We start from the raw sequence: 27600 nt of genomic DNA on the forward strand, positions 1-27600 counted from the left end.
TTCCCTATTCCAGAGATAGTGTCTTTATTGATGTGACCTCAGGCCACATGCTGTCTCGTGGCAGTTACAGCACAACATCCATTTGCACTGACCTCAGTGCCGCCTGTATTTTACTCACAAAGGTTGATCTCCCTTCCCTCCCACACCAATCAGCCTGCACACCACACACAAGGCTCTTTATCTCTTCAGAAAGGAAGATCCTTTGCTTCCAGCTCTTATATTCAACCTGCTGTGATTTTATTAGACTCTGCTTTCTAAATCCATGAGTTGAGACGGGAGCCAACAGTAGCCTTAGAAGATGTAAGGGCAGAAAAGGGGGCAGACTGCAGAGAAGAGAGAAACCCTGCAAGAATTAAGTCAAGATATGAAACTATTGGGTCCCTCCTCTTTGCAAGTTCCATCACGTGGTTCCTTTAAAAAGATGAAGAAAAGTTGGAAAGAAGAATCCAGCAAAATCTCTAGAAGGGGAGCAAGAGCTGGATGGCTCTGAAATTTCTCTCTTGACACAGCTGAGATCCTGTGTGCATGGATCCTTTGACTTGTGGGGACAATGACAGGCAAAGTGACCCCTGCTGCTGTCAGAGATGGGGTCACCCAGAGAAGAATGAGGCCGGTCTCTACAAATGAAAAAGAACAGTCATTACACCAACAACAATAATACCAGTAACTAAATAAGCAAAATATAAACACATTCAAAAATGACAGGAGCTAAGGATTGGACCAAGGCCTGAGCCTAGCCTAACTGTTTAAGAAACGCACCCTGACCATGGTGCTGGAGATCAACAAGGCCCAGGTGACTTCTCAGTCCATGATCACAGGTCCTTGGTGGAACAAGGATTTACTGAGGGCACAAGGACAACGGAATGGAGAAGAGTAACCAGTCCAGGAGTGACCATGGGCAGTGCATGCATGCCCACCAGGCACGGATCACTGACTGGGCACAGCCCTGTTCACACTCAGCTTCTCACAGCCTCCTCCTGTTCTCCTGCAGCTGATTCAGCACAGCAAAGATGTGGATGGATCTGGAAGGTTCTTGGTGTTTCAATTTATTTCCTCATTCAAACTTTAGGAATCTTCACCTTTATTATTTATCCCCCATCATGGTACCAATTAGTAAAAACAAATTCATATATATACAGATTTTGTCTTCAAAAAGGAAATAAGACATCATTACTCAGTGCATATGAAGCAAAGACAGCGATGGAGATGGCCCAGCCCCGTCTCTGCCAGAACAGGACAGTGTATCAGGGAAGAGAACATCAGGGTGCTGGGAGGGGGCGCAGTGGGCAGGGGTGACCAGTCTCCCCAACTCCTCACGTTATGCTAATAAGAACACAGACACATTCGGATGCAGCTGCAGAAAGAGGGGTCTGGGGATCTGACGTCACAAAGTGGGACTGAGCATCACTCAGTCCCCCCAAGGCACGTGTCTCACACTGTGAGAGAAAAGAATCAGGAACCAGTTTAGGTCAATCATGAAAGGGCTGACATTCTCCACAGTCCCCCACAAGCTCACATGTCCCACTCAGAGATCCCCAGCACCCAATGTGTCCCCTCTGCCCCAATCCCCCTTCCAATCTAGACCCTCCAGGGTCTCACCTTTAGGAACCGTGAGAGACACATCAGAGCCCTGGTCACTGTCGCTGCCTGGGGGAGAACAAGACCAGGACGTGGTCAGAACCCACAGGAGAGAAAGGCACTTTGAGGAGGGTGAGCCCCCCATGGCCTCCTGTCTGCACCCTCACAAGGGTCTCAGGAATCACCCTCTCCACAGCCTTGCAGCCTGGGTGTAGGTCCGTCCTTTTTCACCTGTGAGAAGAAAATATCATGTGAGAGGCCAGGGAGAAGGCTGAGTCATGAGACCCTACAGGAACCCCTAGTCCTGGACCCCAGAGAACTTTCTGGAACTGTGGTCAAAACTCATGCTAGGATCAGGAACACAGAGAAGGGAGACGTGTAAGATTGGGCCACGTGCCCTCCTGGAGGTCTGTTCTCAGCAAGGACCTCCCTTCTGATGTTCAAGTGCTGGAAACCTGGTCCCCAACTGGAATTAGGAAGGTGAAAATTTTGTCTTTCATAACACACGTGTTTTAGAAAAGGAGAATGTTAGCATCAGCTCCAGACTCCACAAGTATGTGGAGGGTACTTTCCAATAACCAGGCAGGTAAACTTCTACCTGGGCTGAAACCCCCAGTGAGACAAGAAATCTCAGGTCCCTCCCTCCCTTCCCTACCTGAGCACTTCTTCCTCCAGATCACAGCTCCAGCCACCATGGCCACCACGAGGAGAACCTGGACAAGAATGATGCCCATGATGGGGACAAAGGGCTGAGGAGGTTCTGTGGAGGCAAGGGAAGAGGCCCTGACCTCAGGCTTGAGTCCTGACCTTGCTGAACTGAGTCCTGAAGGGCTCCTGCTTTATCTGAGAGGAAGCTCCATTCCTACCCCCTCCTTACCCCATCTCAGGGTGAGGGGCCCCTGAAGCCCCTCGTGCTGCACACGGCACGTGTATCTCTGCTCCTCTCCAGAAGGCACCCCCAGGGCTGCCCACTTCTGGAAGTTTCCATCCCCTGAAGGCCTGGTCTCCACAAGCTCCATGTCCTGGGTCAGGTCCTCCCCATTGCGTTGCCAGGTCAGTAAGATCTCCTCAGGGTAGAAGCCCAGGGCCCAGCACCTCAGGGTGACCTCACGGTCAGAGATGGGGTGATGGGTCACATGTGCCTTTGGAGGGTCTGAGGAAGAATCAGAAAAGTCAGTTTGTGTAACCTCCATGGGTCACTGAAGCAGCATCATGTGATCATCCTGAGAAAGGACAGACAGTGATTTTTTCCCCAGCTTTACTGAGGTATACTTAACAAAAATTGTACACATTTAGAGTGTACTACATGTTGCTTTGATATATATGTACACTGTGAAGGTAATTAATGTATTCATCAACTTGCCTTATGTGTGTGTCTGTTCGAGAGGGCTGATGAGAATGATTAAGATCAATTTTAAAGTATACAATACAGAATTATTATTAACTATAGTCACCAGGCTGTACATCAGATCCCCAGACTTATTATGAAATTTTTTTTACCCTCTGAGCTATGGAACATTCAGGACCAAGGTTTTCAAAAAGGCAGCACAAAAGCTAGATAACATCTTGGAGATCAGGGATGATCTACATTAGTCCTTGGAAGTTTCTAGAATGAGAGACTAAGACAGGAGCTCTAAAAATGTGAGGGGAGAATACAGACTAAAGGTCCTGATTCTGGTGGAGGCTAAATGACTCAGAAAAGCTGGAGTCAGGGGGTTCTCAGAGTGAGAACAGGCCTTAAGGGAGAAAGTCAAGGATCACAAGATGATGGCTAGGGTCAAAGGGCACCCACACAATGAGAAGCCCGCCCACCACAAATGGAGAGTAAGCCCCGCTTGGCCCAACTACAGAAAAGCCTGTTCAGCAGTGCAGTCAAAAATAAATTAATTAAAAAAATCACATTCGGCACATCTGCTGCAATTAAACTAATTCGAGTTAAGTTCTTAGCAGTCCACTGTCATCTACCACGATCCATCCAATTTTTGCTAGAACCAGACTGGCAAATTCACTGCTAATATATTTGGACCAGGCTCCACCCCACATCCCTTGTGTATTCAAGGGTGGTATTAAGCACTTTCATTACCCTTGAGATATAAAATTGTTTTAGTTTTCTATCCTGGCTAAGGTTCAAAGGCTATTTCATGGGCTTCCACCTGCCCTATATTATCACCAAACTTTTATTGCACAGGTCAAACAAACGTGAGGTTCCAGCAATTGTTAAACATGGCCATTCTAATGACGCATTTGGAAACTGGGGAAATAATCACAGGGGGGATGTGTGGACACAGAGAATCCACTGAGACATGGGTGGACCTGAGACAGGACACAAACTATTTCCTGGTCCTCATATACCTCTCTTCTAATGGGAGTCCATGACGGTGCTTTGGTTCCCTAAGAATTAGTGTCAATTCTAATAAGCCTAGCAAAGATCTGGGCATTTTCTTTCTTCAGTGTATTGTGGCCGTTGATTCCTTTAGTGAAGGACTTGGGGAATTACTAATGTACCACACCTGCTATAGTGTTACAGAAACTATGGGGGCCTCTAATTAATGGATTCTGGGTCTGAGATCTGGAAACTGGTCAAGGAATCATAACTTTCTATTGAGGCCGTTTATCTCAGCCTTCAGCTTATTTGTCATTCTTCTACTGGCTCAAATATTAGGCAACACTCTTGTAAGCTGCCCTTCTATCTTGCCCCAAGGAGTATAATGGTCTGTTACCCATTTCCAAAATTCCTCACAGTCAGAATTTCTCTGGTTTCAATTCTGACAATGATGCCTATTTTGACAATTCTGCTCACTTTGTTTCTTACTTGCTGTCACCTGTCCTCTGGCTTTCTGGGATCTTATTATCCCCACTAATGCTAAGGAGACGTTAATGCTAAGTTCTGTGATATTATCTCCTAGAGTCAGCCCCAGCTCACCAAGGACAGACACAATGAGCTTGATACTCCCCTTACCTGTGCATTCCTTATTGCCTGATAAACAGTACCCTTTGTGTCTCTCCAAGGAAATAGTCACCTGTGTGTTTTCCAGTTCTATAGCGTAGATTCAGACTAGCATGCCCCCTTCTCTGAACCTTTTCATCTTTCTTTCTACAAACTGCCATGGCAGTTCTGGCATCTATATTTCATTTAATTGAGCCATCACTTTCATTAGAAGTTTTATTTTTTTTAGATATAATTCACATATGTTACTCAATAATTTAATTAATCAGTAGTTTTTATGTTCATAGAACTAATGCAACAAATACCACATCAATTTTAGAACATTCTCATCACTCCAAAAACATTTTCAAAAACATTTTCATCACCACACATCCATTATTTCTCAGCAGTCATCCCCATTTCCATCCAGCATTCCCTGAGCCCTAGGCAACTACAAACCTACTTTCTGTCTTTATAGATTCACTTATTAAGGCCCCGTTGTCACCAAGTCGTGTCTGACTCTTCGAGGAAACGGACCCGTTAGATAAATGGAATAATACAATGTCAATCTTTGGTGACTGACTTCTTTCACAAAGCAAAATACTTTCAAAGTTCATCCCCATTGTAGCATGAATCAGTACTTCATTCCTTTCCATGGTCAAATAATATTGCATTATGTGGATATATCACGTTTTATTTATTCATTCATTCATGTGTTCATAGACATTTAGGTTATTTCTGTGTTTTGGTTATTATGAACAATGTTGCTTGAATGTATGTTCCAAACTTAATAATACACTTTAATAATTATTACTTCATGTAATTTTGGGAAGTTTCTATGTTTACGTCTTCAAGGTCACTGATCATTTCTTCTGCAATGTCATATCTACCATTACACATCTACCATAATCTACCAGTCTACCAATACACATCCAGTGTATTTTTATCTCAGAGATTTTCATCTAGAATTGTAATTGTGATCTTTCAAACATCTTTCATGTCTCTGGTATAACTTTTTGAACATAAGAAGTACATTTATAGTAACTTTTTATTAAATTGACTGCACTGTGCAATGTAGTTCCCTGACGAGGGATCAAACTTGTGCCCCCTGCATTGGAAGGCAGAGTCTTAACCACTGGACCACCAGGGAAGTCCTATAATAATCTATAGTAACTTTTATTGTCACTGTCTGCTAATTCTAACATCCTGGTCTCTGCAATTCTCAACTCTGTCCCCTTAACTCACAGGGACTGCTGGGCTCTCTTAGGGCTCCTCCCTTCCCACACTGTGTCCTGGAAGCTCTCTCCAGGAAGGAAGCTGGACAATTGTAGGCCTTGCCGCTTTCGTTTTCTTATTCGTAGAAGTCACAGTGCTTGTGCTGCCTGATGTCCAGGGTCTGAATACTGTTGTTTCACGTTTTATCTGATTTCGTCATTGTGTAAGACAAGAGAGTAAATCTGATTCTTAATGCTCCATGATGGCATTTTCAAACTTGTCATTTTTCTCTTTACACAAAATATCTGGGTTGTTTTATTTTCTATGTTTTATAATTTAAAATATTGAAGTTTTATGTACTATTGTTTCTTGTGGTTCTCAATCATATTGTCTTTTGCCCACTTGTACTTATACATCTCCTGCTCCCAGCTGTTCCTTTATCTTGCACCATTATTTGTGTAAAGTCTTTGTCATATAACGTAGGTTAAATGTCAAACAAATATATTAGTAATAAATGTGAATGAAAATGTGGACTAAGAAATGGAATATAACAAAATAGATCAGTTTGTCAGAGATGAAAGTGAATGAGGAGGATATTGTCAGTATAAGGAAAAATACTGGTCATAGTATTGGGGGAAACAAAACCTCTTTTTTTCTCCTCTTCTTATCAACTCTATTAATTTATGTTTACTCTTAGAATATTATAGGGTTACAAAGTAAGGAGTAAAGGGAACATTTAACTTAGTAATTGAATATTAGATTCTCTATATATGGTCTAAATATAAATGATACCAAAAGATTGAATGAGTGAAAGTCACCCAGTCATGTCCAAGTCTTTGCGACCCCATGGACTATATAGTCCATGGAATTCTCCAGGCCAGAATACTGGAGTGGGTAGCTGTTTTCTTTTCCAAGAGATCTTCCCAACCCAGGGATCAAACTCAGTTCTCCCGCATTGCAGGCAGATTCTTCACCAGCTGAGCCACAAGGGAAGGCAACCAAAACATTATATAATATAAAATTAAGTGTGGTAAGTACAAAGCCCACTTTCTCAACCGCTCACAGAAAGCTATCTAAAATACAGACTCCTTTGCTCATCTCTATCCTGAAGTATAGAATTTGGAGGGGGGAGTAAAAGAATTGACGAGTATATTAAATTTTAATAAGCAGTTATGCTTTTTTCAACTTTGAAATAAAGTAGTATAAAATTTTTTTTTAATGGAGGATAATTGCTTTACAATGTTGTGTTGGTTTCTGCTTACAACATGGTAAATCAGACATAAGTATATAGATATATATCCCTCCCTCTTCAGCCTCCCTCCCACCCAAAGTAGTGTAAAATTCCTAAAGGGCACTTTTGCAAATCATCTCCACAGTTTAAGTGTGCTTGTATTTTGATGCAGAAATAACTAAATTCCTGGGACTTTTCTGGCTTCCCAATGGTTAAGACTCTGTGTTTCCAATGCAGGGGGCATGGGTTCAACCCGTGGCTGGGGAGCTAAGATCCCACATGCCGAACGATGCGGCCAGAAGAAAAGCAAAAAAGAGAAATAACTAAATTCCTAAAAAGGATTTATCCTAGGAAGATAATCACACCTGTCTCAAAAATATTAATATGTGCTTAACGATGTTTCCTGAGTTGTGGTTTATATAAGCAAAAGAGTGGAACTTATCTAAATGCTGTAGTCAATATAATGATGATGTGCTCAGTCGTGTTTGACTCTTTGTGAGCCCATGGACTGTAGCCTGCCGGTCTTCTTTGCCCATGGGATTTCTCAGGCAAGAACACTGGAGTGGGTTGCCATTTCCTCCTCCAGGGAAGATCTTCCCCACCCTGGGATCAAACCCAAGTCTCCCATATTGCAGGCAGATTCTTTACCATCTGAGCCATCAGGGAAGCCCATTATAATAATGAAAACTGTGAATAAAGGAACACTTAATATGTCTCAGGCAATAAGACCATGTGATTTACATGGTCAAATTTTATCCTCAAAGCAAACCCATGAAGCACCCAATTTGTGATCATTTTGTACTGAGAGAGTTTAAGGACGTGGTGGAGTTGGGGTTGGGATTGAACCCAGGATATCTTCCGTCAGAAACCTTTGTGACCTGTTTTCCATTAGGTCCCAGTCCATGAGGTAGCAGGCATGACTCTGCACCCCGTGCTAGTGAACTGTTGCAGTGTTCCAGAATGTTCTATGATAAGAGGCTGCTAGGTTCAGAAGTCAGGAGGACATCAAGTGGCAGTGTGGCTTAACTGCCTGAGCCACACTAAAGTCCATCATCCAGGATATGTTTTGAGGCCTCCAGTGGGTCAGGATCTGCTAGTTCCTGGAAACAGAAGGAAGAGCAAGGGTAAGACCCTGGTGATATGGCACTTTAACTGTCATAAGGGAAATGAACATTTAGCAGAAATCATAAAAGAAGATAATCAAGAGACCTAATGGATTCCATATGACTATAATCAATAATATATAAAAGATGCAAAAAAGATATGGCATATGAAAAAAGACCAGAATTACATACTATTGTATACAGAGAAGAAGAAAGCACTCTTAGAAATTAGAAATATGATCATAGAAATAAATAATTTAATAGAAGAATTAGAAAATTAAGTTGTACTTCCATTTAGTGCTACAAAATGGAGAAGAAATGGCAAGAAGGAAAGAAGAACCATGAGTTCTGGGTTATCAGCAAGGGATTCCAACACATCAAGAACATAAGTTTCAAAGAGAATGGATAGTACCAAATATTTTTAAAATTTCAAGAAAGTTTCTCAGAGTTTGACAGACAAAAGTTTATACTTTGAATGGTCCCAACCAAGTTCTCGGCACAGAAGATGAAAACAGATCCACACAAAGATATATCACAGGTGAAATTTTGGTGAAAAGGGTGCAAAAGAAGAGACTTTGAGCACTTCCCTGGTGGCACAATGGTTAAGAATCCACCTGCCAATGCAGGGGACACAGGTCTCAGCCCTAGTCTGGGAAGATTTCATATGCCCAGAGCAACTAAGCCCAGGCACCACAACTACTGAGCCTGTGTGTCGCAACTACACAGCCCACTCGCCCTACTGCTCACCCCGACTACTGAGCCCGCAAGCCTAGAGCCTGTGCTCCACAACAAGAGGAGCGCGCCCCGCTAGGTGCAACTAGAGAAAGCCCTTGGACAGCGACGAAGATCCAGCGCAACCAAAGACAAAGTAAATAAGATTTTTTAAAAAAGAAGAGACTTAGAAAACTTCAAGAGGGAAAAAAAAATCTTCTCTGGAGAAGCTAGAAAATGCTGAAGCAATGCTTTCTAAATTCTGAGGGAAATTATTTCCAAGACAGAATTCTATACCAAGTCACTATGTGAGTAAGTGGAGAAGGCAATGGCACCCCACTCCAGTACTCTTGCCTGTTAAATCCCATGGATGGAGGAGCCTGGTAGGCTGCAGTCCATGGGGTCGAGAAGAGTTGGGCATGACTAAGTGACTTCACTTTCACTTTTCACTCTCATGCATTGGAGAAGGAAATGGCAACCCACTCCAGTGTTCTTGCCTGGAGAATCACAGGAATGGGGGAGCCTGGTGGGCTGCCGTCTATGGGGTTGCACAGAGTCAGACAGGACTAAAGCGACTTAGCAGCAGCATGTGAGTAAATGCTAGTAGCCTAAAGACATTTTTAGATATTTGTGTGTGTGTGTGTGCGCGCGCACGCTAGTCACTCAGTCGTGTCCAACTCTTTAAGACCCCATGGACTGTAGCCCACCAGATCCTCTGTCCATGGAATTCTTCAGGCAAGAATACTGGAGTGGGTTGGCATGCTCTTCTCCAGGGGATTTTTTTTTAGATATTTAGAGTTTCAATATTTTACTTTACATGTTCCCTTTCTCAGGATACTAACAAGATGGAGTAAAGGGACAGTGTTTGAAAACCAAAGAGGGGAACATGTGAGATCCAGGCAACAGGGCAAGCCAGTAGGAAAGAGAGGCAGAGGTCAGCCTGGGATGAAGTGAAGGAGATTCCGAATGTCAGCCACGCCCATGTGAGCAAGGAACCTGTCCCCATGTGGCAGCACCGAGGGCCGTGGGAAAGTGTGCAAAGAGACGAAGTTGGTAGAATATCTGATGTGCTTGAATATATTCATAAGGACTTAGGCTGTGGAGGAAATTTGGGAGTGATCTCATAATCAATACAACAGAAACTAAGCAAATGAAGGCATAAGACATTTATTAACTCCAGAACAATGTTTTTAAAAATTCAAGGGAGAAAAATTATCACAGTCTACTAAATGCTTAGCCGTGAGTAGCATTTGTTTATATGGTAATAATAATGTAGACACTGAACACTGAGCTAATAAAAATTATAAAACAACTATTTGAAGGATTGTGGTATGTTAAAGGAGAAGGCAATGGCACCCCACTCCAGTACTTTTGCCTGGAAAATCCCATGGACGGAGGAGTCTGGTAGGCTGCAGTCCATGGGGTCACTAAGAGTCAGACACGACTGAGCGACTTCACTTTCACTTTTCACTTTCATGCATTGGAGAAGGAAATGGCAACCCACTCCAGTATTCTTGCCTGGAGAATCCCAGGGACGGGGGAGCCTGGTGGGCTGCCGTCTATGGGGTCTCACAGAGTCAGACACGACTGAAGTGACAGCAGCAGCAGCAGGTATGTTGAAGAGAGCTAATTCACTAAAAGGATACACATACAAAAACAAAGAAGGAGTATCATGAATGTGCTATTTAGAGGAACAGAAATACCAATAAGAGAAACACACAAAGTTAAAGAGGTTGGCTCTGGAATCAGAAATGGGATGTATGGAAGATTGGGAGGCTTCCCTGGTGGTTTAGATGGCAAAGAATCTGCATGAAATGCGGGAAACTTGGGTTCATTCCCTGGGTCAGGAAGATCCTCTGGAGAAGGGAATGGCTACCCACTCCAGTATTCTTGCCTGGAGAGTTCCATGGACAGAGGCTGCAATCCGTGGGGTTGCACAGAGTTGAATACGACTGAGTGACTTTCACTCACTCAATTATTTCCATTAACAGGCCTTGTAGTAGTATTTATTTTTCAAGATATGTCCATATATGTATCTGATAAAAATAAAAGACAGCACAGTAGGTGAGAGCATGGACTCAAGTATTGTTCTATAAGGAAAGTCATAGAAATGGGGCACTGGTTGGAGGGGGATATGGCATCAAGTGGTGGATTTTAATGGGACCATATTGTTTTCATTTATTTGGTTTCATTTTGTTTGTTCTAATGAGAGGTATTAATATTATAGCACATTTGTATGCAAGAATGAGTGATACAGTAGAGACTAGGAAGTTGATTATTGGGGGAAGCAGGGGCCCAATCTTATGCTCAAGCTGAGAGGTGACCTTAGGTATGTGCAGGACCATCCATCATCACTGGTTGGAAGGCAGAGATACAGACACAGGGCTTGGGGCCACTGAGATCTGTACCCATCAACTTAGAGCTTTGGCACCTGGGCAGCATCAGTTTATATAATAAACTAGAAGAAAATACAACAGAATATTTCCAAGTGTGAAGGCTACAGCTATTTTTATTATCATTTATTTTCATCATTTTATAAATTTTCTATAGTGAACATACGTTACCATATATATTATAGAATTTCCGTATACATTATAATCAGAATTTTAAAAACTTGGTTTAAAGTTTGAAAGAAGACAGATGGGTGAAAACGTCAGGGACTTGGGGCGAAGAGCTGGAAGTGCAGGATTGCCTGTTTGGACTCTGGTGCAATAAACTTACAGGGCTGCTTCTCCATTTCCAGGACACAGTTCTCTATGAAGGGCAAGCAGGATCTTTCCCTTCTTTGGGAGGCTAAGTCATTTATTACTATCTTGTCAACTCATTGATGCTTTTAAGAAGATGGTTTTTGAGTTTAACATGGTATTTTTACTGCTTTTCAGTGCAAGGATTTGTCCACATACTATAGCCCATCTTTTCTAGAAATGGAAAATGGAAGTTCCATGAAAAGATCTTTGGGGAGTTTCTGGTTTCAGTTCTACTATAAGCAGCTTGGAAATTACATTTCTGTCCTTAAGACAACTAAAAACCTGAATGAGCTGAAAAATTACCAATTCTTCTAGAATTCATAAAAGAGAGGAAACAAGGGCAAACCACTGCCCCCAAGATGAAAAAAAAAAAATTCCCAGAAGTTCCCCAAAGCAAAATTTGAGTTTACTATACACTGGGAACTATTCATATAGCATTTACATTGTATTTACAACCATTTCCATAGCAATTACAGGTATTGTATTACAGGTATTAGAAGTAACCTAGAGATGATTTGGAGAAGCCAATGGGACCCCACTCCAGTACTCTTGCCTGGAGAATCCCGAGGACAGAGGAGCCTGGTGGGCTGTGGTCCATGGGGTCGCTAAGAGTCAGACATGACTGAGCGATTTCACTTTCACGTTTCACTTTCATGCACTGGAGAAGGAAATGGCAACCCACTCCAGTGTTCTTGCCTGGAGAATCCCAGGGACGGGGGAGCCTGGTGGGCTGCCGTCTATGGGGTCGCACAGAGTGGGACATGACTGAAGCGACTTGGAGGAGGAGGAGAGATGATTTAAAGTACACAGGAGGATGTGTGTAGGTTATGTACAAACACTATGACATCATTTAAAAGGGACTTGAGCATCCACAGACTTTGGTATCTTTGAGGGGCCCTGAAATTAATCCCCTGTGGGTGCTAAGGGACAATGTAGATCAACTGAATAGAATGAGGAGCCTAGAAATAGACCCACATAAATATTGTCAACTGACCTTTGACAAAAGAGCAAGGCACTACAATGGAGGAAAGATAGCCTCTTTAATAAATGGTGCTGGAACAACTGGACATCTATATGAAAAAATATCAGTCTCACACAGACTTTACACCCTTCACAGAAATTAACTCAAAATGGAGTATAGACCTGAATGTAAAATGTTAAACTGTACAACACCCAGAAGGTGATATAGGAGAACCTTGATGAATTCTGGGTACGGTAATGACTTTTTAGATGCAACACTAAAGGCACAATCCATGAAAGAAATAATTGATAAGCTGGACTTTAATTAAAGTCTTCTACAAATGTAGAGGATGTGGAGAAAAAGGAACTCTTATGCACTGTTGGTGGGAATATAAAATTAGAGCAGCCAATTTGGAAAGCAGTATGGAGATCTCTCAAAAAATTAAAAATGGAACTACCACGTGATCTAGCAATTCTACTTCTGTGTTTATCTGAAGAAAATGAAAACACTAACTCAAAAAGAGATGTGGCAGCCATGGCGATGGAGAACGCGGGATGTCTGGAACCTTGGGTGGGGCGACTGGGTGAAGGAACCCCTGAGTATGAGGCTGGACCACAAGTTTTGCCAGCTGAGCAAGACCAAGGCTAGAGCACAGAGGAGCGAGCAGCTGCAGGAGGAGGCCACCATCTGCCACCAGCTAGGGGAACTCCTGGTGGGATGGCTGTGGCCAGGCTCTGGCCTCTGTCCTGCAGGCCTGCCCCTCGCTCAGCACTGTGTACCTCCAAGCCTGTAACTTAAGCCGCACCTTTTCCCTGAACCACCAGGCGGCCCTGAGCAGCACCTTCCAAGACACCCAGTGCCTGAAGACACTGGCTCTGTCCTACAATGGCCTGGGCGCCACTGCCCTAGCCTAGGCCCTGAGTAGCCTGCCAGCCCACAGCCTCCTGCATCTGGAGCTAAGCGCTGTGGCTGCTACTGAGTGACCCAGGCCTCATGGACCCTGGTCAGCTACCTGATCTGGAAAGGCTGCGCCTGGGGTACCTGAACCTGTCGGCAAACCACCTGGGCAACGTGGCCTGAAGAGCTCTGAACAGATGTCTCCATCTCTGCTCCTCACTGGTCTCACTCACCTGTCTGCCCACCCTGAGATCAGTTGAACTGGCCTGGAGGAGCTCCTGGCTGCCCTCCGGGATTGGTCCCGAAGCCTCAGCTTCCTCCACCGTCAGGCTGTGCTGTCCATGCCCTTGGGCCTGGGCGTCTGGAACAAGATTATGGTGCAGCAGCTGTCTCTCCGCTGAGGACCGTGATGCCCTGCCTGCCAGCTGGGCCCCAAAGGGTGCACCCTGGACCGAGCCCCAAGCTCTTCTTCAGGTGCCTCTGACTGGCCAGCGCCATGCCCCGCCCGCCCCACCCAGTCAAGCCTCTACTAAAGGAAGCCCTTCTGCCTGCACCTCGCTCCGCTGCTGCTATCTGGAAGGCAAGTGGGAGGCAGAAGGCAAGGCTGTAAAGCCTAGAGCCTCCTGGAAGTGAGGATGTTACTGAGACAGGTTCATCTGCCCACTTAGCAGTGAGCCAAAACCGCAACATGCCAAGGTTGGCAGCAGAGAAAGGATTTAGTCACAAGGCAGCCAAGTGAGGTGACGGGAGGACAGATCGAATGTTTTCTTCCCCAAAGGCCAGGGGCTTGCGATATTTCCAGGACAAAGAAGCAGGCCAGGGGAATTCCCTGGTGGTCCAGTGAGTAGGACTCAGCACTTTCCCTGCTAAGGGCCCCGAGTTCAATCCCTGGTGGGGGAAATAAGATCCTACAAGCCAAATGCCTGTCTCTTCCTCCCCCACCCCATCCCCCAAGCAGGGTGGTCTTAGGCGCAGGAAAAGGACATTGGAGGCACAAAAAAGGTGAGGTAATCTGCTCTTCAGAGCCGCATCTGAATTACTTGCTTCTTCAGGGGACCCATGTTAAAACATGGTGGTGCATGATTGTCAAGGGGGCTCTGCTGTCAAAAGGTCGTTCATTAGACACCTGTGCAGGGCCAGTTTTTACTGGGGTCCAGCCCCAGCAAGAGCCAGGGATACCCTCAGGATGAACGGCATCAGCGAGAGAGTAAAGGAGAGAGAAGGAGGCTGATATTCCTTGGTTTACACAGAAAGACAATAAAGCCCCTGTCACAGGACTTGCTCTGTTCACGGAGGCCACAGGCACCCTCTCGAAGGAGCGAAGATGCAGAACGCCTTCTCTCCGGAGTGAAGATGCAGAGTGCCTTCTCGATTGGTTCTTAGAAGCCTGGGCAAAAAAGTGAACTCAGAGAGCCTCTGTGCTCCAGGGAATCAGACTGAAAAGAGAGAGAGAGAGAGAGAGAGAAAGAAAGAAGGACCCGGGGAGACCAAGCTCTGATGAAGCTGGGTCTGCAGCTTTATTTTCAGAAGGAGCTTTTATATCCTGAGTTACACACATTTCCAGAAGTGAAAGATACAAAGTCACGCAGAGTCAGCTCAACATTACATCAGTTTGACCTTCATGGGGACCAGGATGTTTTCTGCATACCTTTTCATTTACAAGGGTCTTTGTGTTATGTACATTATCTTCTGGCCCTGTGGCCTGCCAACATTTTATGACTCTTTTCTGATAAAGGTTGGTCAACCAGAAAACTTGTTTTCCCTTAAAGTGTTTCTCTTTATTCATCCAATCTATTAAATAATGTTACATTCTTATGGAGCAAAGGTGCAGTGGCTACAACAAAGAAAGCACTTATTAACTCAAAGGTCTTATGTTGTTAATGCCAAGGCTTCTGCTTGCGTTTCTTGCATACCAACTGTACTAGCTAATGCACTCCCAGGTGCACCTTGGGTAAAGGGCAAGGAAACTCGGTAGCAAACATTGGCTCAACAATGCAGTATTATTTTAATAAAGCTTTTTTATCGCTCGAAGGTTATGCTTGGGGTGTTGTGAACAATCATATGCGTTAGTTGCAAGAGTGTGGATAAACCTGCCAAGCAAGCTAAAATGGTGACAGAGGGGTTAGAATGGAAATACTCCTTTCAAGCCCAGGAGACTTATTAACTAGAGCCCTAAGTTGATTTTCTTCAGAGAAAGGTGGTCGGGGATAGCCCCCTGTTAAAGTCAGAAGAGTTGGTGAAAGCATAATATAGTCAACAGTAGACAGATTTTGGTTTCGTGGTAGATGCTTGAGCAAGTCCAGGGACTCCCTTGAGTCCTGATCTACCTTTGCCTGTCAGGTCTTCTCCACATGACCTTTGTCATGGGTGGGATCTCCCGTGGTGGCTCCCGGCAAGTTTTAGTATGAAACATGCAAGTTTTTGTGTCAACAATTAAAACCAGCTTGATCAGTGGAGAGAAAAGAGATGTGCACCCCCATGTGCACTGAAGTATTATTACTACAATAGTCAAGATATAGGGACAGCTAAGTGCCCATCGATGATTGAAAGGATATGAAAATGTAAGAGGAATATTAGTCTTCCATATAAAATAATGGAATCTTGCCATTTGTATCAAGATCTATTGTACAATGGTGGGACGGGCATAGGATAACTTCATACACTTTTAAAAAACATTTTATCTATCTATTTATTTTTGGTAGTGCTGGGTCTTCATTGTTGTGCAAGGGCTTTCTCTAGTAGTGGAGAGCAGGGGATTCTCGCTGTGGTGGCTTCTCTTGTTGCAGAGCACAGGCTCTAGAGCATGTGGTTTCCAGTAGTTGTGGCCAGTGGGCTCTGTTGCTCTGCGGCGTGTGGGATCTTCCTGGAACACGGATTGAACCATGTTCCCTGCAATGTCAGGCAGATTTTTAACCAGTGGACCACCAGGGAAGCCCCAAACACATTTAAAAGGGGAGAAATGGGAGGCACAAAGAGTCACTGGTCTGTAGCAATGTTTGAACACAGCCAAAACCAAAATGAAATTTGTCATTCTTTTTCCATCTCTCATTCCCAACCTCCACCCCCAGTAACTGTGCCCTCTTCCCATGTTAGGGGAATTCCAGACTTTAAGTGCCCTGGTAGAAGGCAGAGACTACTTCCCTCCATATGAGAGGAAAACTTGCTTCCCCAACATTCTTGCAGGTGGACACAGCATAAGTCCACAGTGAGGTGAACACATACTGACTCTGGCTCAGAGTGTGGTGACATAAGCTGCAACAGTGAAGAATGCATTTGGCAAAGGTGGCATGAATGGCAGTAACGACACCCATTTGCCAAGAGAAGTAATGAAAGTAGTCCCAGCCCGGTACGGGGTCAGTGGTGTGAGTTGTCACATCTGTGCTCAGCTGGGGCCAGTGGGTCCTAGTGGAACCCCACCTAGGAGGATTGTGGATTCTGTTCCTGGCTGTGTAACTTCAAGCTTATTCTGTGGCTTTTCCTGAAATGAAATGAAATGAGTTCAGTTCAGTTCAGTCACTCAGTCGTGTCCAACTCTTTGCGATCCCATGAATCGCAGCACGCCAGGCCTCCCTGTCCATCACCAACTCCTGGAGTTCACTCAGACTCATGTCCATCGAGTCAGTGATGCCATCTCATCCTCTGTCGTCCCCTTCTCCTCCTGCCCCCAATCCCTCCCAGCATCAGAGTCTTTTCCAATGAGTCAACTCTTCACATGAGGTGGCCAAAGTACTGGAGTTTCAGCTTTAGCATCATTCCTTCCAAAGAAATCCCAGGGCTGATCTCCTTCAGAATGGACTGGTTGGATCTCCTTGCAGTCCAAGGGACTCTCAAGAGTACACATACACACAATTTTCATTTATGTAACAGAAAAATTTGTATTCTGTTGTTTACACTAAGGAATGAGTGAGAAATCCATTTAGGTAATAGTTTCAAAGAAATCCGTTGGTTTTCATTATTTTGAGCTGATGACACTTCTTCAGTCTTCCACCTGGCTATGTACCTATGTAGGGTAGAGAAACCAACATGCATCTCTAGCCCTTTTCTTCCTAGGAAAATACAAATGTTGAAGTGTGGATTTAAGACTCCTCCCCAATCTGAGTGCTTTCTGATCACTCACCTCAGTCATTCCCAATATGGCTGAGCTCTGGGATTGCCTGTGAGTCCCTGTGATCACATGTTCTGGTGGGACAAGTTTCTACGGAAGGGACAAGGACAAAGAAACAGAGAAGATGACCCATCCAACCAGTGACCACTTTGAAGCTCACAAAGGACTCAGAACTCACTGGAGAGGGCTCATACCTCTTCATATCCTTCTCTGGCCCCACTGAGATCAGACTCAACACAGCAAACATGTAGATGCTGGAAGATTCTCAGTGCTTCCGTTTGTTTCCTATCTCAAACTTTAAGAATCTTTTTCTTTATTAACCCATCGACCCTCATGATATGAATTAGAAAAAACAAATTCACATCCAGATTCTTATTTTCAGTATTTCTTAGCACAACATGATGTTAAGACAAAGGTAGAAAGGGCCCAGCCCCGCCTCCGCCGAAACAGGGGAGTCAAACAGGGAAGAGAACACAGGTCAGGGTGGGTAGGGGGAGTGGTGGACAGGGGTGGGCCAGTCTCCCCACCTCCTCAGGTTATGCTAATAGGAGCACGGATACATTCAGATGCAGCTGCAGAAAGAGGGGTCAGGGGATCTGACGTCACAATGGTGGGGGGCGGGGAGACTAATCTTGTGTCACTCGGTCCCACATAGGCAGCTGTCCCACACTTAGAAGAAAATGGTCATGAACAAATTTAAGTCAGTCACAAACGTCTTGACATCCTAAACAGTCCGTTGTATGTTCCAAATGCCCACTCAGAGAATCCCCATTACCCAATCATGCCACCTCTGACCTACTCCTCTCCTGCTTCAGGCCCTCCAGGGTCTCACCTTTAGGACTGGTGAAAGGTAACATCACAGCCCTGGGCACTGTCGCTGCTTGGGATAAAACAGAACAAGGCCTGGTCAGAACCCACAGGAGATGAGCCTAAAGGAGGGATTATGGGATGGGTGAGATCCCCCATGGGCTCTCATCTGTACTATTCCAGGGTCTCAGGGATAACCCTCCAACCCACCAAACTTACTAGCAGCCTGAACATAGCTCCCTCCTCTGCCTGTGGGGAGAAAGCATCACATAATAGGCCAGGGAGGAGGCAGGGCCATGACATCCTAGAGGAGCCCCTTAGTCCTGGGCCCACTGAAGACCCAGGTAAGGTCAGGAAATATGAAAAAAGGAGATGTGCAGGCATTGGACCGAGTGCCGTCCTGGAGGTCTGTCCTCAGCCAGGACCCTCCCCTCTGACCTTCAACTGCTAGGAATCGGGTCCCCATCATCAGAATGATTAAGGTGAAAAATTTGTTTTCATGTTCACATATACTTTACAGAAAGGTAAATGTTAGCACTCAGCTCCAACTGGCAAGCACATATGTGTGGATGGTTTTTCCAAGGGATGAGGCAGGCAAGATTCTACCTGGGCTTGACACCCCCAGTGAGACAAGAAAACTCAGATCCCTCCCTTCCCTACCTGAGCACTTCTTCCAGATCACAGCTCCACTCACCACAGCCACCATGAGGAGAACCAGGACAACAGTGATGCCATGATGGGGACAGAGGGCTGAGGAGGTTCTGTGGAAGAAAGGAAAGAAAAGAAAGTCATACCTGACTTCAGGTATGAATTCTAACCTTGCTGAAGTTCTCCTGAAGGCTCCTGATTTCCTGATAATAAGGTTGACCATTCATCCCACTCCTTATGCCATCTCAGGGTGAGGGGCTCCTGAAGCCCCTCATGTTGCACACGGCAGGTGTATCTCTGCTCCTCTCCAGAAGGCACCACCAGGGCCACCCACTTCTGGAAGGTTCCATGCCCTGAAGGCCTGGTCTCCACAAGCTCCATGTCCTGGGTTAGGTCCTCCCCATCATGCTGCCAGGTCAGCAAAATCTCAGGGTAGAAGCCCAGGGCCCAGAACCTCAGGGTGACCTCAAGGTCAGAGATGGGGTGATAAGTCACATGGATCTTTGGAGGGTCTAAGGAGGAAGAATCGGAAAATTCACACTTTGTGTTATCTCCATGGGCCCTTGAAGAGGCATCATGTGACCATCTTGAGAATGGATAGGACAGTGGGTTTGAAAAGAAATACAAACAGCAGACACCAGCCTGGACCCTGGGGTCTGGGACACTAATGTAGAAGGCTCCAGGTCTCAAAGGGATAAAACAGATTTCTGGACCCAATCTGAGTGAAGAATGAATGACTCAGAAATTCTGGAGTCAGACCTCCAAAGATGTTTTCAGGCCAAGAACAAGGCCTTGACAGAAAAAGTCGTGGTTCACCAATATTGCTGTCAAGGTCATAGGGAATTATTGATCAGTTACTTCAGGGATAGTCTTCCTTTCCAACCCCATGAGACTGGATTCCTCAATTGTCCCTTAGAGAAACTCTAGCCCTCTGGATGCATCACTCTCTAGTACAGAATACGAGAACTGTTGGGGGCCAGCGTGAGGCACTCTGCCCATGGCAAAGGTCATGAGGAAGGAGGCTTGACATACGCAAAGGCGGGATTGAGCCTCAGGAGTCCGCCTGGAAATCCTCGAGCATCTACCCCCGTAACCAGAGCCTGCCTACTTTACTATGTGCTCTCACCTACACCTCTGACTTTATGGGGGGCTGTCCCCAACCACCTCTTTCGGAGAAGGAGTTAACCTAGAGCTCCAGTTAATAAAAACTTCTGGGCATGACAAGAGTGTTTTAACCTACAAACTCCTCTGAAGGTTCTCTAGCCTGCCTGACAGGCTTGTCCGGCCACATGTGATTGCTTACAGCCTCCCAACTGTGAGAGGCACGAGATGCTTTAAACCTTCTAAAAACAGGTTCCTTAGGAAAGTTAGAAAACCATTAGTATAAGTATAGTGGGCTGATTAGAAATTGTATTGGTGAAGGGTTTTTCATTTGTTGAGCCAATGTTTGTTGCTAAGTCTCCACATCCCCTGCCCTTCCACACATTAATGAATATATAGAAGAAATAAGTATTAACCTTTGATATAAATTACATTAGACCTTAGGCTAAGTAAATTCTTTTCTTAACTAAAACCCACTACACCCTCACCCTATAGGAACGTAACTTTATTTGGGTGGCGTCTGTTTTAAGAATAATCACCCCTGGAGAAATAAGTGTCCTGGTTGACTGACCGCTGTCACAAGGAGAGGGTCATAAATTGTCAGCAGGCCCCCTGGCCAGAAGATGATGTAACACCCCTAAGACCTCTGTATACATTTGTATGAAGCACCTGACTTTAATAAAAGTCAGGACTGCTGACCCACGTGACTTTTGCATAACATCTCAGTGTATAAAAGTAGACCATGGAAAATAAAGAATTGGGATCAGTTCCTCGAAAGACTGGTCTCCCCATGTCTCTCTCTCTCTCAAATTCTGGCTGAGTCTCCATCTGGAGCATGGAACGTGCCATGCTTACTAATTATGCCTGGGCTTCTAAGATCTGACCGGGGAGGCCTCAGTGTCTCCTCTACTTCGGGAGAACGGAAGGACGCCTGCGGCCTACATAAGTGGTGCAAACTTCTTGTCTTGAAGTTTTATTGGTCTCCCGTGTAAACCAAGCTACTCAGCCTCTTTTCTCCACTGAATTTTCCTACTGAGCTATCCTCATTCTATTACTCTTTATATCTCTAATTAATATCTAACTGAAGCTATTGTATCCTGATCCTTGCCGACGTCGTCCCTGCTTCGAATACCCTGAATCAGCTGGGGCTGGACCCCAGCAGAGAACCTAGAAGGATTCCTCCCTCTCCCGCCTAGAAGGAAGAGTGGTATTCTGATACTGATTCCACTTTCCTCTCCTCGTGGGAAGCCAGCTCCAGTCCAAGGGGAGATCAGGGAGGCCCCGCGCCCCTCCTACCTGTGCGCAGCAGCGTGTCCTCCTGTTCTCCTGGAATCTGTGGAACTGCTCCACGCACGTGCCCTCCAGGTAGTTTCTGTAGCACTGTGCATCACCAGAGGCCTCTCACTTGCGCTTGGTGATCTGAGCTGCCGTGTCTGCCGCCATCCTTTTCCGTGATCTGGTGGATGTTGGTAATTTGATCTCTGGCTCCTCTGACTTTTCTAAATCCAGCTTGAACATCTGGAAGTTCACAGTTCATGCACTGTTGAAGCTTGGCTTGGGGAATTTTGAGCATTACTTCACTAGCTGGTTTTAGAAGAGGCAGAGGAAACAGAGATCAAATTGCCAACATCCATTGGATCATCGAAAAAGCAAGAGAGCTCCTGAAAACATCTACTTCTGTTTTATTGACTACGCTAAAGCCTTTGACTGTGTGGATCACAACAAACTGTGGAAAATTCTCAAAAAGATGGAAATACCAGAGCACTTGACCGGCCTCCTGAGAAATCTGTATGCAGGTCAAGAAGCAACATTTAGAACTGGACATGAAACAACAGGCTGGTTCCAAATCGGGAAAGGAGTACTTTAAGGCTGTATATTGTCACCCTGCTTATTTAACTCACATGCAGGGTACATCATGAGAAACATTGGGCTGGATAAAGCACAAGCTGGAGTCAAGATTGCTGGGAGAAATATCAATAACCTCAGATATGCAGATGATATCACCCTTATGGCAGAAAGTGAAGAACTAAAGAGCTTCTTGATGTAAGTGAAAGAGGAGAGTTAAAAAGTTGGCTTAAAGCTCAACATTCAGAAAACGAAGATCATGGCATCTGGTCCCATCACTTCATGGGAAATAGATGGGGAAACAGTGGAAACAGTGACAGACTTTATTTTTTGGGGCTCCAAAATCACTGCAGATGGTGACTGCAGCCATGAAATTAAAAGACACTTACTCCTTGGAAGAAAAGTTATGACCAACCTAGACAGCATATTAAAAAGCAGAGACATTACTTTGCCAACAAAGGTCTGTCTAGTCAAGGCTATGGTTTTTCCAGTAGTCATGTATGAATGTGAGAGTTGGACTATAAAGAAAGCTAAGCACTGAAGAATTGATGCTTTTGAAGTGTGGTGTTGGAGAAGACTCTTGAGTCCCTTGGACTGCAAGGAGATCCAACCAGTCCATCCTAAAGGAGATCAGTCCTGAATATTCATTGAAAGGACTGATGTTGAAGCTGAAACTCCAATACTTTGGCTACCTGATGCAAAGAACTGACCCATTTGAAAAGACCATGATGCTGGGAAAGAATGAAGGCGGGAGGAGAAAGGGATGACAGAGGATGAGATGGTTGGATGGCATCACAGACTCAATGGACATGAGTTTGAGTAAACTCCAGGAGTTGGTGATGGACAGGGAAGCCTGGCGTGCTGCAGTCCATGGGGTCACAAAGAGTCGGACAGGACTGAGCGACTGAACTGAACTGAACTGAAAATGAAATTGGCTGAAAGACCCGCTGACTCTGGCTGGGTGAAGGTCCCCAGCGGGTCCACCTGTGTTGAGGCAACCTGGCTGGTACCTGGGGGTGGTGCTAGTGACCTGGATCTGGGCCAGCGTTGCTCACCCACTTTGCTCTGGTTGTAGTAGCCCCGCAGGGAGTTCAGGTTCACTCTGAAAGTCTGGGCAGTGTCCTTGATGCCCTGCATGTTCCAATCCCAATACTCCGGCCCCTCCTGCTCCATCCATAGCGCCCGCGCCTCCATCCTTGGATTCGGGTCGTCGCTGTCAAACTGCAGGAACTGCGTATAGTCTACCACAGTGAGACTGATTGGTTTCTGTAGAACCGAACAGGCAATGGGACTGAGAATTGGAACAGCATCAGGAGAATCCACGTGGGAAGGCCCAACATATTACAACCCAGGCAGGGTTATAATACTGATAACTCTTTACATGTTAACAGAAATAATATGTTTTTTTAAATGAGAAAGAACCATTTCCCCAAATAAGGAAGGTAGTGAGAAGAATAAATCTTTTAATTTTACATTTTTGCAAGTCTCTTGTCTCAGAAAAAACTGGCCTAAAACTCAACATTCAAAAAATGAGGATTATGGCATCTGGTCCCATCACTTCATGGCAAATAGATGGGGAAACAGTGGAAACAGTGGCTGACTTTATTTTCTTGGGCTCCAAAATCACTGTGGATGGTGACCGCAGCCTTGAAATTGAAAGACGCTTGCTCCTTGGAAGAAGAGCTATGACAAACCTAGACCGCATATTAAAAAGCAGAGACATTACTCTGCCGACAAAGGTCCATATAGTCAAAGCTACAAAGCCACGGTTTTTCCAGTGGTCAGGTATGGATGTGAGAGTTGGACCATAAATAAGGCTGAGTGCTGAAGCATTGATGCTTTTGAACTGTAGTGTTGGAGAAGAATCTTGAAAGTCCCGTGGACTGCAAGGAGATCCAACCAGTCCACCCTAAAGAAAATCAGTCCTGAATATTCATCGGAAGGACTGATCCTGAAGCTGAAACTCCAATACTTGGCCACCTGATGCGAAGAACTGACTCATTTGAAAAGACCCTGATGCTGGGAAAGATTGAAGGTAGGAGTAGAAGGGGATGACAGAGGATGAGATGGTTGGATGGCATCACCAACTCAATGAACATGAGTTTGAGCAAGCTCTGGGAGTTGGTGATGGACAGGGAAGCCTGGCGTGCTGCAGTCCATGGGGTTGCAAAGAGTCAGACATAACTTAGTGACTGAACTGTCTGTCTCATTAGAACACCACAGGATTTTTGTATTTGCTTCTGTATTTAAATTGTTATTTTGGTTGAAGTATATGACAAAACATACAGCCTTACAAATATGTTAAAGTAGTATTTTTACTAACCTTAGTAGATAATTGTCTCTGATTATCTGAATGTCTCTGATTATTTCAGCTATTCAACTCTGATACTAAAAATTACAAAATTGGTAGTTTCTCAGGGTTTGAGGGTTTTTGTTTCTTTCTTTTATCAAGTGAACCTGAAACACCACTGTTGAATATTTTCTGTTTTGTTACATTAAAATCCACAGGCCTATCTTGGACATTGAATGGATCTTTTACTAATGCATGAGTTTTTAAAGTAATGTAGTGTTTCACTAAGTTATGTACAACCTAAGTTATGTACATCCTTCAGTGTTGACTCCTGTAAATCAACACTGGAATCAGACTATTTAAAAAATTATTATTTGTTTTAATATTACCACAGATCCCAAGAGAAAGGTTTGTCGGTACTGAGAAACTCTCAGTCTTACAGTGATTGGACACACATTTTCCAGAAATCTGATTTTCTCTGGAGAGCTTACCTTTTATCAAGGGAAGTACTGTGAATTGTCATCTGTCAGTTATTTTCTTGAATGGAGATGCTCACGTTCATTTTCAAGAAAATGTCCGCCAAATGTCCAAGTCTAAACAGCCATAATTCTGGGTCATTCTTTCCTTCAAGTAAAAATGGCATTCCATTAAAAAAAAAAAGGCTAGTTCAGCTCATAAAAATTATTTTCCTTGGGACATAGTACTTTGGAATGTTGCAGAAATGCTTGTATATATCTTGTGTGTGTATATATACATATATCCATGTCATCGTGTAAGATATTTTTAAAAAGTGGATTGTGGATAATAATTTAGTACAGATAATAATTTTTAATGCTTTAACCAGGCAGTTTAAAGTGATATTGCTTTGATTTTTTTTTTTTTCAGTGTGAAAGTAGGTGGTGGTGAAGAATAAATAACTATTGCAGTTTGGTACCATAGCTTTCATTCTTGTTGAGTTTCACCTCAGTGCAAATGTCGATATAGTGCAAAGGCAAATACTGTCTAAGAAATGTTGTGAAACTAGTTTTGACCTTATGATTCAAGATATGATCGTGAAAGGGTCTCATTGAATTCAAGGTTTCCACAGACAAAACTGTGAGAACTGCTATTCTGAGTAATTGCTATTCTGATCTTCCCAGGTGATACAGTGGTAGAGAATCCACTTGCCAGTGAAGGAGATGCAAGAGACGTGGGTTCCATCCCTGGGTCAGGAAGATCCACTGAAGTGGGAAATGGCAACCTGCTCCAGTATTCTTGCCTGGGAACTCTCATGGACAGAGGAGCCTGGTGTGCTACAGTCCATGGGGTCTCAGATTTGGACAGGACTCAGTGAATAAACAACAACACACCACCTGACCTTTCAAGCCTGGAAGGCAGCCTCCTTTTCTCAGCCCAGAGAGCTATGACCCTAGCATCCTGCCTCTTCTTCCCATTTGTGAACCTGATAGACAGGCCACCTCTAAATCCTGAAATCAAATGTCCTAGACCCAAATCTAATTTCTAGCCCCATTGATGACCCAGGAGTTCGGGGTCTTCTCCAGTCAGGGGAGACTCCCCAGTCCCACAGGCTGCAGCTGAGCCATGCCACCAGCTCATTCTGGATCTAAGACTGGGAGTTGGAGGACTTCACCACCTAAGAACATCTCCACCAGATCAAGGCGTCCCTCAGGAGTACGAGTCTGTGGAGGCAGCTGGTGGTCTGGCTGTCTGTTCTCGGTGCTTGTGGCCACAAGTGAGGGCGCTGTGGAGCTGTCTGTCTGCTTGGCTGCCAGCATGGGGTAAATTAGTGAGTAGCTCCTCCTCCTTCTAACACAGTCTCCTCCTCATTCCTTACCAGGAACTGCCTGCGTTTCCTGCCCCAGTCTCAGCTTTAAGGATGTGTTCAACCATCAACAAATATTTTGGGGCATCTACTATGTGCCAGGTACAATTCTAGGCAGGGTATTTAAACCCACTCAAATTCCTGCCTTGATCCACTTACATGCTGATGGAAGACCTGATAATAAACAGCAAGGCCCTTGAAGTAATGATCGGGGAACCATAAAGCAGTGAGTGATTTAGAGAAAGAGAACAACCAGCAGGAGAAGGCAATGGTACCCCACTCCAGTACTCTTGCCTGGAAAATCCCATGGACGGAGGAGCCTGGTAGGCTGCAGTCCATGGGGTCGCTAAGAGTCGGACACGACTGAAGCGACTTAGCAGCAGTAGCAGCAGCAACAACCAGCAGGAGCTGGCTGTAATTTTAAATACAAGGGAGGCTTTCCTCAGAGACGACATTTAAGCTAAGCCCTAAAGGAGGTGAGGAGTGTTCTTGAATTATTGGGAGGAAGAATGTTCCAGGATCACCGTCTGCCCACACTTGGGGCTCTACTAGACAAACACTGAGGCTGCAGCAGGAACTGGAGTGGGCAGACTTCAAGAAGGACTTCCTGTAGAGGAATGTGGGGATCTAAGTTTGTATACCTCATGCCCTCCTCCTGTTTGTGCTTGGAGATTCACGAAACCCTCCAGATTAGAGGAGGAAGAAGGGCCTGTGAGTGGAGCAAAGTGGGGAGAGGCGGGAAAAAACTGAGGTGGGGTCCTGCCCCAACTCCGTGCTCATTCTCTCCTGAGTCCAGAGTGAGGTGGACGCGGGGACACTGATTGGCCTCTAAAAACTGGCCACCCAATGGGAGTGAGAACTAGGGCCGCGTCACGAGTGTCCAGGCAGGAGGGCTCGACACAAGTTGTGAGAGAGAAAGTGAAACTCGGGAGACGGGGAATCCCTAGCACCAGCGTCCCCACCCCTGCTGCTGCTGCTAAATCGCTTCAGTCGTGTCAGACTCTGTGCGACCCCATAGACGGCAGCCCACCAAGCTCTCCCATCCCTGGGATTCTCCAGGCAAGAACACTGGACTGGGTTGCCATTTCCTTCTCCAATGCGTGAAAGTGAAAGGTGAAAGTGAAGTCGCTCAGTAGTGTCCGACTCTTAGCGACCCCATGGACTGCAGCCTACCAGGCTCCTCCGTCCATGGGATTTTCCAGGCAAGAGTATTGGAGTGGGGTGCCATTGCCTTCTCCGGTCCCCACCCCAGACACCTCCTTTGACTCAGACCCTGAGAGCCTCGTGCCCTGGGGCACCTGGGACTTTGTCCTGATTGCTCCCCTCCTGCACCGAGAGCTCTTTGTCATGCTTACTCTTATAGTCCTGACCCAGTCTCAGCCCTTAGTGAGGACCTCAAGGATAATTTTATGTGGCCAATTTATCGTTATTTTCCACACAATAATAATAGAGTTAAAATTTTTTGTTAGCCTATTTATAATAATATTAATAACCCATGAGTTTAATGTGAACAATAACTATTTCCCAGAATAGATAAGGTAGTGAGAAGAGTGGAGCTTTTTACATTTTTATGTTTTTGCAAGTCTCTTTCTTGTCTGTCTCATTAGACCACC

General features: G+C 45.0%; 1 pseudogene across 1 annotated transcript; it reads right to left on the reverse strand.

The window, feature by feature from the left end:
* Positions 1-25940, reverse strand: LOC113881452 (annotated as a pseudogene). Its single transcript, XR_003508041.1, has 8 exons — positions 25807-25940; positions 22875-23166; positions 21327-21548; positions 2456-2731; positions 2234-2338; positions 1773-1809; positions 1600-1643; positions 1-841 (listed from the first exon to the last, which is right to left on the reverse strand). The product of XR_003508041.1 is annotated as a BOLA class I histocompatibility antigen, alpha chain BL3-7-like (transcript).
* Positions 25941-27600: the final 1660 nt, after the last annotated feature.

The sequence above is a fragment of the Bos indicus x Bos taurus genome, chromosome 23, assembly GCF_003369695.1.
Source record: "Bos indicus x Bos taurus breed Angus x Brahman F1 hybrid chromosome 23, Bos_hybrid_MaternalHap_v2.0, whole genome shotgun sequence".
NCBI lineage: Eukaryota > Metazoa > Chordata > Mammalia > Artiodactyla > Bovidae > Bos > Bos indicus x Bos taurus.